This window comes from Phyllobates terribilis, unplaced genomic scaffold (assembly GCF_046119375.1).
Source record: "Phyllobates terribilis strain yellow unplaced genomic scaffold, ASM4611937v1 Scaffold_160__1_contigs__length_4322635, whole genome shotgun sequence".
NCBI classification, from domain to species: domain Eukaryota; kingdom Metazoa; phylum Chordata; class Amphibia; order Anura; family Dendrobatidae; genus Phyllobates; species Phyllobates terribilis.
Window position 1 is genome coordinate 642379 of NW_027362920.1, and position 12699 is coordinate 655077.

The 12699-nt window shown below is 48.6% G+C and overlaps 1 long non-coding RNA gene across 2 annotated transcripts; it reads right to left on the reverse strand.

Moving 5' to 3' along the window:
• Positions 1-1764: 1764 nt before the first annotated feature.
• LOC141207022 (uncharacterized) lies at positions 1765-3316 on the reverse strand. 2 transcript variants are annotated; one of them, XR_012277451.1, is made up of 5 exons: positions 3133-3316; positions 2673-3041; positions 2456-2591; positions 2215-2376; positions 1765-1968 (listed from the first exon to the last, which is right to left on the reverse strand). It is a non-coding gene; the product is annotated as an uncharacterized lncRNA (long non-coding RNA). The 2 variants fall into 2 exon arrangements; XR_012277452.1 differs by lacking the exon at positions 1765-1968 and adding an exon at positions 2116-2144.
• Between the last annotated feature and the right edge of the window lie 9383 nt (positions 3317-12699).

The following is a 12699-nucleotide window of genomic DNA, read 5'->3' on the forward strand; positions in this document are numbered from 1 at the left end:
GGGCGAGAGTCTTAATGTTATACAAGGCCGAGGGGCCGGATGTTATACCCTAGGGGTATGAGGGGCTAGATGTTATACATGTCCGAGGGCTGGATGTTATACACTGAGGGGCAAGGGGATGGATATTATACGCCAGGGGCGAGGGGATTGATGTTATACACTGGTGGGGGGCGAGAGTCTTAATGTTATACAAGGCCGAGGGGCCAGATGTTATACACCGGGGCGAGGGGACGGATATTATACACCAGGGGCGAGGGGACGGATATTATACACGGGAGCGAGGGGATGGATATTATACACCAGGGGCGAGGGGACGGATATTATACACCAGGGGCGAGGGGACGGATATTATACACCGGGGCGAGGGGATGGATATTATACACCAGGGGCGAGGGGACGGATATTATACACCAGGGGCGAGGGGACGGATATTATACACCAGGGGCGAGGGGACGGATATTATACACCAGAGCCGAGGGGATTGATATTATACACCGGGGCGAGGGGATGGATATTATACACCAGGGGCGAGGGGATGGATATTATACACCGGGGCGAGGGGACGGATATTATACACCAGGGGCGTGGGGACGGATATTATACACCGGGGCGAGGGGATGGATATTATACACCAGGGGCGAGGGGACGGATATTATACACCAGGGGCGAGGGGACGGATATTATACACCGGGGCGAGGGGATGGATATTATACACCAGGGGCGAGGGGATGGATATTATACACCGTGGGCGAGGGGATGGTTGTTATACACTGGGAGCGATGGGACGGATATTATACACCGGGGGGGCGAGAGGCCGGATGTTATACACCAGGGGGAGGGAGCGAGGGTACAGATGTTATACACCGGGGCTGGGGGCCGGATGTTATACCCTGGGGGTCGGATGTTATGCAAAGGAGGGCTTGGGGTTGGATGTTATACAGTGGGGTTGAGGGGATGTATTTTATACACTGGCGGGGGGGCGAGGGGACGGATGTTATACTAAACTAGGGGCGAGGGGCGGATGTTATACACCGGGGGCGAGGGGATGGATATTATACACCAGGGGCGAGGGGATGGATATTATACACCAGGGGCGAGGGGACGGATATTATACACCAGGGGCAAGGGGATGGATATTATACACCAGGGGCGAGGGGATTGATGTTATACACTGGTGGGGGGGCGAGGGGACGGATATTATACTAAACTAGGGGCGAGGGGCGGATGTTATACCCCGGGGGAGGCGAGAGGCCGGATTTTATAAACTGGGGGCTGAGAGTCCGGATGTTATACACCGTGGGCAATGGGACTAAATGAAAAACGCAGAATTCGGTGACTAGGAGTTTTGTCCTATAATGTATGTGCATTTGCCTTCCCTTTAGAAACTCTCCCTTGTGATTCTGCAGTGTCTTAGAGGTTGACTATCTTTTCCTACATTGCTCAGGAGTTTCTCATGAAACAGACTTCCAGTGGCTTGCCCAACTCCGCTATTACTGGGAGAATGAGAATGCGAGAGTGCGAATCATCAACTGCAATGTGAAGTCCGCCTATGAGTACCTGGGCAACTCCCCACGCCTGGTCATCACTCCGCTCACTGACAGATGCTAGCGGACTCTGCTATGATGTGATGGGTTATGCTCAGAAATCTTTTTGACTTTTGTATGATGCATGAAACTTATTAGAAAGTTTATTGATATCTCATACCAGTTCTATAGTAAAAATCGCGCTATCGGTAGTGAAAAAGAGATCAGGAGAAGAGTACTATTATTTTATAAAAATAAGATTTATTTGTTTGGATGCTAGCAATAAAAACTTAATAAAATACAGGATTTAATACAGGATTTAAAAGACGAGTGTAGACAACAATATTTCGATTGGGGTAAAAGAACTAATGGTATACAAGGTGTAATAAATAGTAAAATCCAGCGGTTAATCTGGTGTGGTAAAATGCCTGTGGTGGCTTGGTACCTGGAAAGAAGAGGAGTTTGGTTAGGGCTATTGTTCTCTAGTATTGGATATGCTTAGCTGGCTGTGGATCTGTTACTCACCAGGTATCAGAGTGGGTAAAGTGCAGGTGTGCACTAGGGCTGTGGTCCGTCAGGATTCTTTGGGTGAGGCGTGGTCCTGAACGCTTTGTTATGCTCCTGGAGATTTAATGATATGGGGTTAGTGCTGTTAGCTCTGGGTAGGTAGATAGTGGGGTTAGCGACTTACCCACGGAGGAGCTGTTCTGCTTTTGGAGATTGCTTGTTAGCACTCCCTCAGTGGGGGGTGCAGCAGGAGGCTCTGGATTGTATCTCACTTTGTTGCAGAGATGTGACAGGGGGGCTTTTTGATTGCCAGTAGGCGTAGTAACGCTTGAGGATACTCAATGTCCTGTATATAGATATGGAGGAAGGGTTAGGAACTGAGGAATACAGGAATAGTCCACAGTGTGGTAAACCTAGATGTTTACCTGTGCGTGATTATCAGTAATCCAGGGGTGCAACAGGAGGCTCTGGATTGTATCTGTCTCTGAGCAGAGATGTAGTAGGAGGCTACTGGTTGCCAGGTGATAGGGGGCGTTGTGGCACTCAAGGATAATTGATGTCCTGTATATAGATGGGGAGGGAGAGTTAGGAGCTGAGGTATACAAACAATAAGCCACAATATAAGTAAGCCTGGTTGATTACCTTGTTTAGGGTCCAGGTGTGAAATGGTCAGTCACCTTCTTTATCTGTGGCTGAAGGCCTAAATCAAGGGAAGGTGTTCAGGAGGTTCTGCAAGAGGGTTCAGCCTAGTGGTAGGTGCAGCAGGAGGCTCTGGCTGAGTAATTTACTGGCTAAGTAGCAGTGGGTCTTGTCCCTGGACGCTGAGGTGCAGCAGGGGACCGGCTGCAAATGTGGCAGGAGGCCTGGTCTGGATAAGTATATTCAAGTAGGTGGAAGGCTTTGGTGGCAGGCTGTGTAGTAGATATCCGGGCAAGGTCTATGGTTGTGGAGTCCGGTTTTCAGGCACGGTCCCTACTCGTGTGGAGTCAGGCAGGCCGCGTTCCTGGAATCCTGTCGGTAATAAAGAGGTGAGTATGTGTGGTTTTGGTCCTTGTGGTGGCGTGTATCATAAGCGGTGGGGGCCGTGGCCCAGAGTACTTACGGTCCGTAGTCCTGCGGAGATGTCAAGGAGTTGTGGGGCCCGGGGCGAGAGCGGGGTCCCGGCCGGTGACCGCCGCTACTCGCGGGCTTCCGGGTAAGTGGAGCAGGAGAGGAGGGGCGGAGAAGGTGAGGGGGCGCGTTCTATTGGAAGCGCGCGAGAGGCAGAGAGACGAGCTGACACGTGGTGTGCAGCGTATATTCGGGACGGATGCCTGTGGGCGCCTTCTCTGCTGGGTCAGTCAATTCCAACGCGTTTCGACAGCTGACGGCTGTCTCATACCAGTTCTTTCATGTTTCATTGGTAGATCGGTGCTTTTTATCTAAATCTTGGTGGAGCTCCAGAAGGTCCGGCCGGCACAGGAAAAACTGAGACCACCAAAGATTTGGCCAAGGCGCTGGCCATGCAGTGTGTGGTCTTTAACTGCTCTGATGGTTTGGACTACATAGCAATGTCAAAGGTACATACAATGTTAAGCTGCTCCATTGCAGATAATAAACTGACTCCAACCGATGTTCTGCTGACACCTTTTGATTATATAGTACAGACCAAAAGTTTGGACACACCTTCTCATTTAAAGATTTTTCTGTATTTTCATGACTAAGAAAATTGTAAATTCGCACTGAAGGCATCAAAACTATGAATTAACACATGTGGAATTATATACTTAACAAAAAAGTATGAAACAACAGAAAATATGTCTTATATTCTGGGTTCTTAAAAGTCGCTGGTTAACAACAGCTCAGATTAGAGACTAGGTCAATGCCACACAGAGTCCTATCAGCAGACACATCTCTACAACAACTGTTAAGAGGAGACTTTGTGCAGCAGGCCTTCATGGTAAAATAGCTGCTAGGAAACCACTGCTAAGGACAGGCAACAAGCAGAAGAGACTTGTTTGGGCTAAAGAACACAAAGAATGGACATTAGACTAGTGGAAATCTGTGCTTTGGTCTGATGAGTCCAAATTTGAGATCTTTGGTTCCAGCCACCGTGTCTTTGTGCGACGCAGAAAAGGTGAACGGATGGACTCTACATGCCTGGTTCCCACCGTGAAGCATGGAGGAGCAGGTGTGATGGTGTGGGGGTGCTTTGCTGGTGACACTGTTTGGGATTTATTCAAAATTGAAGGCATACTGAACCAGCATGGCTACCACAGCATCTTGCAGCGGCATGCTATTCCATCCAGTTTGCGTTTAGTTGGACCATCATTTATTTTTCAAAAGGACAATGACCCCAACACACCTCCAGGCTGTGTAAGGGCTATTTGACCAAGAAGGAGAGTGATGGGGTGCTACGCCAGATGACCTGGCCTCCACAGTCACCAGACCTGAACCCAATCGAGATGGTTTGGGGTGAGCTGGACCGCAGAGTGAAGGCAAAAGGGCCAACAAGTGCTAAGCATCTCTGGGAACTCCTTCAAGATTGTTGGAAGACCATTTCCGGTGACTACCTCTTGAAGCTCATCAAGAGAATGCCAAGAGTGTGCAAAGCGGTCATCAAAGCGAAAGGTGGCTACTTTGAAGAACCTAGAATATAAGACATATTTTCAGTTGTTTCACACTTTTTTGTTAAGTATATAATTCCACATGTGTTAATTCATAGTTTGATGCCTTCAGTGTGAATGTACAATTTTCATAGTCATGAAAATACAGAAAATCTTTAAGTGAGAAGGTGTGTCCAAACTTTTGGTCTGTACTGTATATACTTTTTTTTAGTTTTTCAAAGGGCTGGCATCATCGGGAGAATGGTCGTGTTTTGATGAGTTTAACCGTATTGAGCTGGAGGTGTTGTCCATGGTGGCCCAACAGATTCTCCGCATCCAGAGAGCCATCCAGACGAAGATGGACATGTTCAACTTCGAAGGAACAGAACTGAAGCTTAACCCAAATTGCTTCGTAGCCATTACCATGAATTCTGGCTACGCGGGACGTTCTGAGCTGCCCGATAACCTCAAGGTAAAGAGTCCCAGTGCCTTGCATCAGGTCCTTCCACAACATTTCTATAGGATGAAGCTCAGGATTATGACTCGGCCATTCCAAAACTTTATGTTTATTCAACCATTCTTTTGTAGAACGACTTGTGTCTTTGGGCCATTGTCTTGCTGCATGACCCACGTTTTCTTGAGATTCAGTACATGAACTGATATCCTGATATTTTCCTTTAGCATTTGCTGATAGATTTTAGAATTCATTGTTCCATCAATGATGGCAGCCGTCCTTGGCCAAGTGCAGCAAAACAGGCCCAAAGCATGTTACGATTACCATCTTTGTGTTTCATAGATGATAGGAGGTTCTTATGCTGTAATGCAGTATTTTCTTTCTGCAAGCATATAGCTTCTCACTTAAAATCTCTATCTTGGCCTCATCCTTCCACAAAGCATTATTCCAGTTACCTATTGATGTGCCCAGGTGAGTTTTAGCAGTGACATTTTAAATCGCATTGCCTTTCTCCTTGCAATCCTGTCATGCTCGCCATTGTTGTTCATTGTCCTTCTGATGGTGGACTCATGAACAATTACATTAGCTAATGTGAGGAGAGGCCCTTAGTTGCTTAGAGGTTACCTTGAGTTCCTTTGTGACCTCACAGACTGATGTAGCTTTAACCACTTCGCGCCAGAGCCTGTTTTTGCCTTCGTGACCGGGCCAATTTTTTCAATTCTGACCACTGTCACTTTATGAGGTAATTACTCTGGAACGCTTCAACGGATTCCCCTGATTCTGAGAATGTTTTTTCGTGACATATTGTACTTCATGATAGTGGTAAAATTTCATCGATATCACTTGCGTTTATTTGTGAAAAAATCGGAAATTTGGCGAAAATTTTGAAAATTTTGCAATTTTCAAACTTTGAATTTTTCATGCCCTTAAATCAGAGAGATACGTTGCACAAAATAGTTAATAAATAACATTTCCCACATGTCTACTTTACATCAGCACAATTTTGGAACCCAAATTTTTTTTTGTTAGGGAGCTATAAGGGTTAAAAGTTGACCAGCGATTTCTCATTTTTCCAACAAAATTTAAAAAACATTTTTTTAGGGACCACATCATATTTGAAGTCACTTTGAGGGGTCTTTATGACAGAAAATACCCAAAAGTGACACCATTCTAAAAACTGCACCCCTCAAGGTGCTCAAGACCACATTGAAGAACTTTATTAACCCTTCAGGTGCTTCACAGGAATTTTTGGAATGTGGAAGAAAAAAATTAACATTTAACTTTTTTCACAAAAATGTTACTTTAGACCCAATTTTTGTTATTTTCGCAGGGGTAACGGGAAAAAATGAACCCCAACATTTTTTGTGCAATTTCTCTTGAGCGCGCTGATACCCCATATGTGAGGGAAAACCACTGTTTGGGCGCACGGCAGGGTTCGGAAGGGAAGGAGCGCCATTTGACTTTTGAATGTAAAATTTGCTTGAATAATTAGCAGACGCCATGTTGCGTTTGGGGAGCCCCTGATGCGCCTAAACAGTGGAAACCCCCCACAAGTGACACCATTATGTAAACTAGACCCCTTAGGGAACTTATCTAGATGTGTGGTGAGCACATTGGGAGACATAATAAACAAATCAGTAGCAGGTGAAGAATTGGTTTTATTTATTTTTTACGCCGTTCCTCGTGCGGTATAACTGATTAGATTACTTTATTCTTCGGGTCGGTGCGATTACAGAGATACCAGATTTATATCGGGTTTTTATGATTGACAGCTGTCACACACTAAAAGACGCTTTTTTTTGCAAAATCTAGTTTTTGCATCGCCATATTTTGAGAGCTATAATTTTTCCATATTTCAGCTGACAGAGTCATGTGACGGCTTGTTTTTTGCGGGACGAGTTGACATTTTTATTGCTACCATTTTTGGGAACGTGACATTTTTTGATCACTTTCTATTCCATTTTTTGGGAGGTAAAATTAACAAAAACCAACAATTCATTGTTTTTTGAGGGTTTTTTTATGCCGTTTTGCGTGTGGTAAAAGTGATAAGGCAGCATTATTCTTCGGGTCAATACGTTTACAGCGATACTACATGTACTGTATATTTTTTTTATGTTTTGGCGCTTTTACACTAAAACAATTTTATAGAAAAAATTTTTTTTTGCATCACTTTATTCTGAGCGCTATAACTTTTTTATTTTTTGGCTAATGGAGCTGTATGGCGGCTTTTTTTTTGTGGAACAAGATGACGTTTTCAGCGGTACCATTTTTATTTCCATTTTGCTTTTTGATCGCATTTTTTTCCACTTTTTGTTTGGCGATATGAGGAAAAAGCATAGTTTTTTGCTCCGTTTTTTATTTATTTTTAATTACGGTGTGCATAGAAGGAGTTAATTAGTGTGACAGTTTTATAGCTCGGGTTGTTTCGGACACGGCGATACCAAATATGTGTACTTTTTTTGTTTTTGCATAAATATACGGATTTATCGGTTTAATATTTTATTTATTTATTTTTATTTATTTTGTGATTTTTTTTTTAACAATTTCAAAACATTTTTTTTACTTTTTTTTTACATTTTTACTTAGTCCCTGTATGGGACATTAATTTTTATTTTTCTGATCACTGATCTCATGTAATGTAATAGACATATATTACATTACATGAGATCTCTGCAGACTGTTTCACAGTCAGTGTCTCCTGCCAGGCTTCTGCTGCAGGCTGAGTCAGGCAGGACACCATATATGGCAGATCTGGAGGCGGTCCTGTGACCTCCAGCTGCCATAGTAACGTCAGGTCCTGGAAGTATCAGGGGTCTTCGGAGAGGTAAGTATACGACCCCCTCTCCTCCTGCTGTCTTCTATATGCCGCGATCACTATAGATCGCGGCATATAGAAGACAGCAAAGGGTTAATGCAGCACCCCGAGGGCTCGGCTGCTACAGGGGTATTGCACCTCAAACCAGAGGTGTGATATTCCACTCCCGGGTAAGGATGGATTGTGGACCAGGACTCAGTAGCTGCATGCACCACACACACCCCATTTCCGAGGGACAGCTTAACGGTGCTCCCACAAGATAGAAGTGCAGGCATGACAGCATCTGTCCCTGGCTGGAGTGGGGAGGGGGTGGAATACCCAGTGGTGTAGGAGCAGATAGGGGTGGGTCTCTGGGCATAGGTAGGAGCCCATTGGCTGCTAGTCACCTGGGCTCGGGTGTCAGAAGGAGGTATATAAGGTGGGCACCATCTTAGAACAGAGTCGAGTTCAGTCCGGTTCAGTTCAGAGAGGAGGAGAAGAAGACAGGAGTTCAGCCAGAGAGGGCTGACAGGGAGCTGTGGCTCAGTCTGGGCCCAGCTCCAGAGGCAGGCCTGGAGTGGAGGCCAGAAACAGCAGAAAGAGAGAGGAGAAGGAAAGGAAAGTAAGAAAGGAACTGGAACAGAGGAGAAAGGAAGCAAGGAACACAGAGAAAGGCCCAGAGACACGAGGACCGAAGGAACCCCATATGCCCAGAGGAGATACAGGGTGAAGGGTTGGCAGAACAGGGTACCGCAACCCAAATTGGTGGAGGCAACAGATTCCTCAGCCAAAGACCGGAGGTTGTTACCACATCTTGGTGCGACCCCTCACTACATCCACCAGAAAGGCATACCGTATAGGGTCAGGGAAACCGGGAGAGGTTTCGCCAACAGAAGGCCCGAGGAAGCTGGACAAAGGTGGGTCACTGGTGGGGACGGCCAGAGAAAGGTAGAGAAGGGAGCTCTGAACCACACTCTGGAATTACCTGGGAGTTGACCGAGTCCCTTGCCTGGTGGACGCAGCGCGGCTCGAGCAGTCATCGCCTGCAGCATTGACATGAACAACAACTGTGAGTAAAGCATTGAAAACTGCAACCGCACGTCTCTGTGGTTCCTCGCCGCACCAGCACCATTAGCACTGGGACGCTCACACCATCACTCCCATCATCTCTCACATTAGCTGCCCTGAGGCAATACTTCTCCCGTGGGGAGTTATCCCATACTCAGCTGCGCAAACAACATCAGCCTCAGCGGTCTGCAGCGCGGCGGCGGTCCCCACTGACCGCAATCCACGGGTGGCGTAGTCGGACATTTGCTATACATTAAGACTGCCACTGGTTTGACCACCCTGGGCACGGACCGGGTCACCGCCACACGGAGACTACAACCCCCAGCATTCTACAACAGGCCCGGTTCCGGGTTCCCCTGCACAACACAGGCCCAGGGGGCGCGTTAACTTTGGCGTAGTCGGCAGGATCGAGACCAACCCGCCACAAACGGGTATCGCGTGCCTGAAGAAAATTGTACATGTACCTGGAAAAGAAGTCTCCCGCCATTTCTCGAAGTTTCCCGCCATCCGGAGCAGATTCCCGCCATCAGACGCCATCTTGGACCGTTTCCCGCCATCGGACGCCATCTTGGGTCATTTCCCACCGTCTTCCCGCCATCCGCAGTCGTTTTCCCGCCATCGGGCGCCATCTTCGGGACGCCGCACGGGAAGAAGAGGGGCGTGGACGCCGAAAGCGCGCGAGATCCGAAGCTCCGCCCCACGCACCGACGCTGCGTAAGGTCCAGAAAGGGAGAGGGAGCGACGCTGACGTCACAGGAGCGCGACGCAAGGTCCTCAACCCCGACGATCGACTGCGGAGCCGCGGCCTACGGAGGAAGATCAACGCAAGGTAGGCCACGGTCCACCAGGGGGGAGGAGGACACCAGGAACGGAGAGCAAGATGGCGGACCGGCAGCAGACCAAGCTGCCCAGCATCGGCAGTGCCCAAGCCGTCGCGGGCCCCGACCAGCGCCAGGAGAAGACGCGTGATGCAGGAGCGGTCGCGGGAGCAGGTAAGAGGAGTCTCCCTGTCCCGGACGCTGCCAGCGTCAGCCTGCTCCCGAGCCCCCTGGTGGAGCCGCCGATCCCGGGCGCTGCAAACACCGACCTGCTCCAGACCCCGCAACAAGCCCTGCTGCCGAGTCCTCCAGCCCTGGTCACTGCCACCACCAGCCAGCGCAAAGGCCCAAAGTCGCACCCTCTGATCCCGGGCGTCGTCAACAGCGGCTCTCTCCAGGCCCGGCCGCAAGGCCTGCTACACAAGGGCACCAAGGGACTGTATGCCCTCCATGTTCACCGTCTAACAGAGGAGGAGCTGCGGTACCGCCCAGACATGGACTACCCTGAGGATCCGGACAGATCTGAAGACTATGAGGAAGGAGCATCAGGAGGATACCGTTACCAGTAAACGGTAAAATGGAACTGTATATAGTTACCCGTAAGGGTATAGAAACTGTTGCTGAGTGGAGTGTGGTCCCCGTTGGAACTAATGTGGAACTGTTAAAGGACTGTTATCTGTGTTCCCCTAATCCCTAACCAGGCTGAGGACTGTGAGCAGCCATTCCCCTATCCCCACTGGTCGAGGACTGAGAGCGGCCACCCTTGTATATAGTTGCGCTTCCTAAAGCGCCCCCTACTGGTTTTATACAAAAACCGAAACGTCTACCTCAAGGCAGATTAAATGGACTGTTGCACCTTTTCCTGGTCGCAAGTTGCACAGCGGCCAGAGCTCAAGAATGTTCTACTTGAAAAAGTTTTATATTGAAAAGTTTTATATGCTGCTAGAATAATAATGCAAATGTTTCATGTGATGTTTTATATGCTAAAAGAGTTCCGGTAGTTTTGACCATAGCTAGTGACAGAAGAATGTTAAAGAAAAGAAAAAGAGTACCAGCAACGTTAAAAGAGAAAAGTGCCTCCCATAAAGGGATGGGTTTATAGTTATTGTCTTATATACGAATGCATTCTAAAAATTTGTATGTTTAAATTGTTTTGCTCTTTTCCAGCCCGAGGACGTGCTGTGATTTACCAGGGGGGAATGTAGCACCCCGAGGGCTTGGCTGCTACAGGGGTATTGAACCTCAAACCAGAGGTGTGGTATTCCACTCCCGGGTAAGGATGGATTGTGGACCAGGACTCAGTAGCTGCATGCACCACACACACCCCATTTCCGAGGGACAGCTCAACGGTGCTCCCACAAGATAGAAGTGCAGGCACGACAGCATCTGTCCCTGGCTGGAGTGGGGAGGGGGTGGAATACCCAGTGGTGTAGGAGCAGATAGGGGTGGGTCTCTGGGCATAGGTAGCAGCCCATTGGTTGCTAGTCACCTGGGCTCGGGTGTCAGAAGGAGGTATATAAGGTGGGCACCATCTTAGAACAGAGTCGAGTTCAGTCCGGTTCAGTTCAGAGAGGAGGAGAAGAAGACAGGAGTTCAGCCAGAGAGGGCTGACAGGGAGCTGTGGCTCAATCTGGGCCCAGCTCCAGAGGCAGGCCTGGAGTGGAGGCCAGAAACAGCAGAAAGAGAGAGGAGAAGGAAAGGAAAGTAAGAAAGGAACTGGAACAGAGGAGAAAGGAAGCAAGGAACACAGAGAAAGGCCCAGAGACACGAGGACCGAAGGAACCCCATATGCCCAGAGGAGATACAGGGTGAAGGGTTGGCAGAACAGGGTACTGGAACCCAAATTGGTGGAGGCAACAGTTTCCTCAGCCAAAGACCGGAGGTTGTTACCACATCTTGGTGCGACCCCTCACTACATCCACCAGAAAGGCATGCCGTATAGGGTCAGGGAAACCGGGACAGGTTTCGCCAACAGAAGGCCCGAGGAAGCTGGACAAAGGTGGGTCACTGGTGGGGACGGCCAGAGAAAGGAAGAGAAGGGAGCTCTGAACCACACTCTGGAATTACCTGGGAGTTGACCGAGTCCCTTGCCTGGTGGACGCAGCGCGGCTCGGGCAGTCATCGCCTGCAGCATTGACATGAACAACAACTGTGAGTAAAGCATTGAAAACTGCAACCGCACGTCTCTGTGGTTCCTCGCCGCACCAGCACCATTAGCACTGGGACGCTCACACCATCACTCCCATCATCTCTCACATTAGCTGCCCTGAGGCAATACTTCTCCCGTGGGGAGTTATCCCATACTCAGCTGCGCAAACAACATCAGCCTCAGCGGTCTGCAGCGCGGCGGCGGTCCCCACTGACCGCAATCCACGGGTGGCGTAGTCGGACATTTGCTATACATTAAGACTGCCACTGGTTTGACCACCCTGGGCACAGACCGGGTCACCGCCACACGGAGACTACAACCCCCAGCATTCTACAACAGGCCCGGTTCCGGGTTCCCCTGCACAACACAGGCCCAGGGGGCGCGTCATTAACATCACTGGGACCTGATCCAATCAGGTCCCGATGATGTTCCCTGTCAGAGCTATCGCTCTGCACCGCTCCCGCAGCGCTTGCAGGACCCTCAGGGTCCTGAGCGCTGCGGGACCACCCACCGTTTTTAAACGTCGGCGCTGCACAGAGCCCAGGCAGCACCGACGTTTATCTACAGTGGGCCGTCGCGAAGCGGTTAAGTCAAATTTATGCAGTAATACAGAAATTTTTGAGGGGTTCACAAACTTTCAAGTAAATACTAGGTTTACAAAAGAAACATAAGATTTCATCAAAGGGATTATTCTCCCCCAAACCTATATGAGATTGTACATTTCCTATGTATAATCACAACACCTGATGCCCTCATTTCTGCAAGCTCCTTAATATTGATGTCCCATTCTCCTATTTTCCA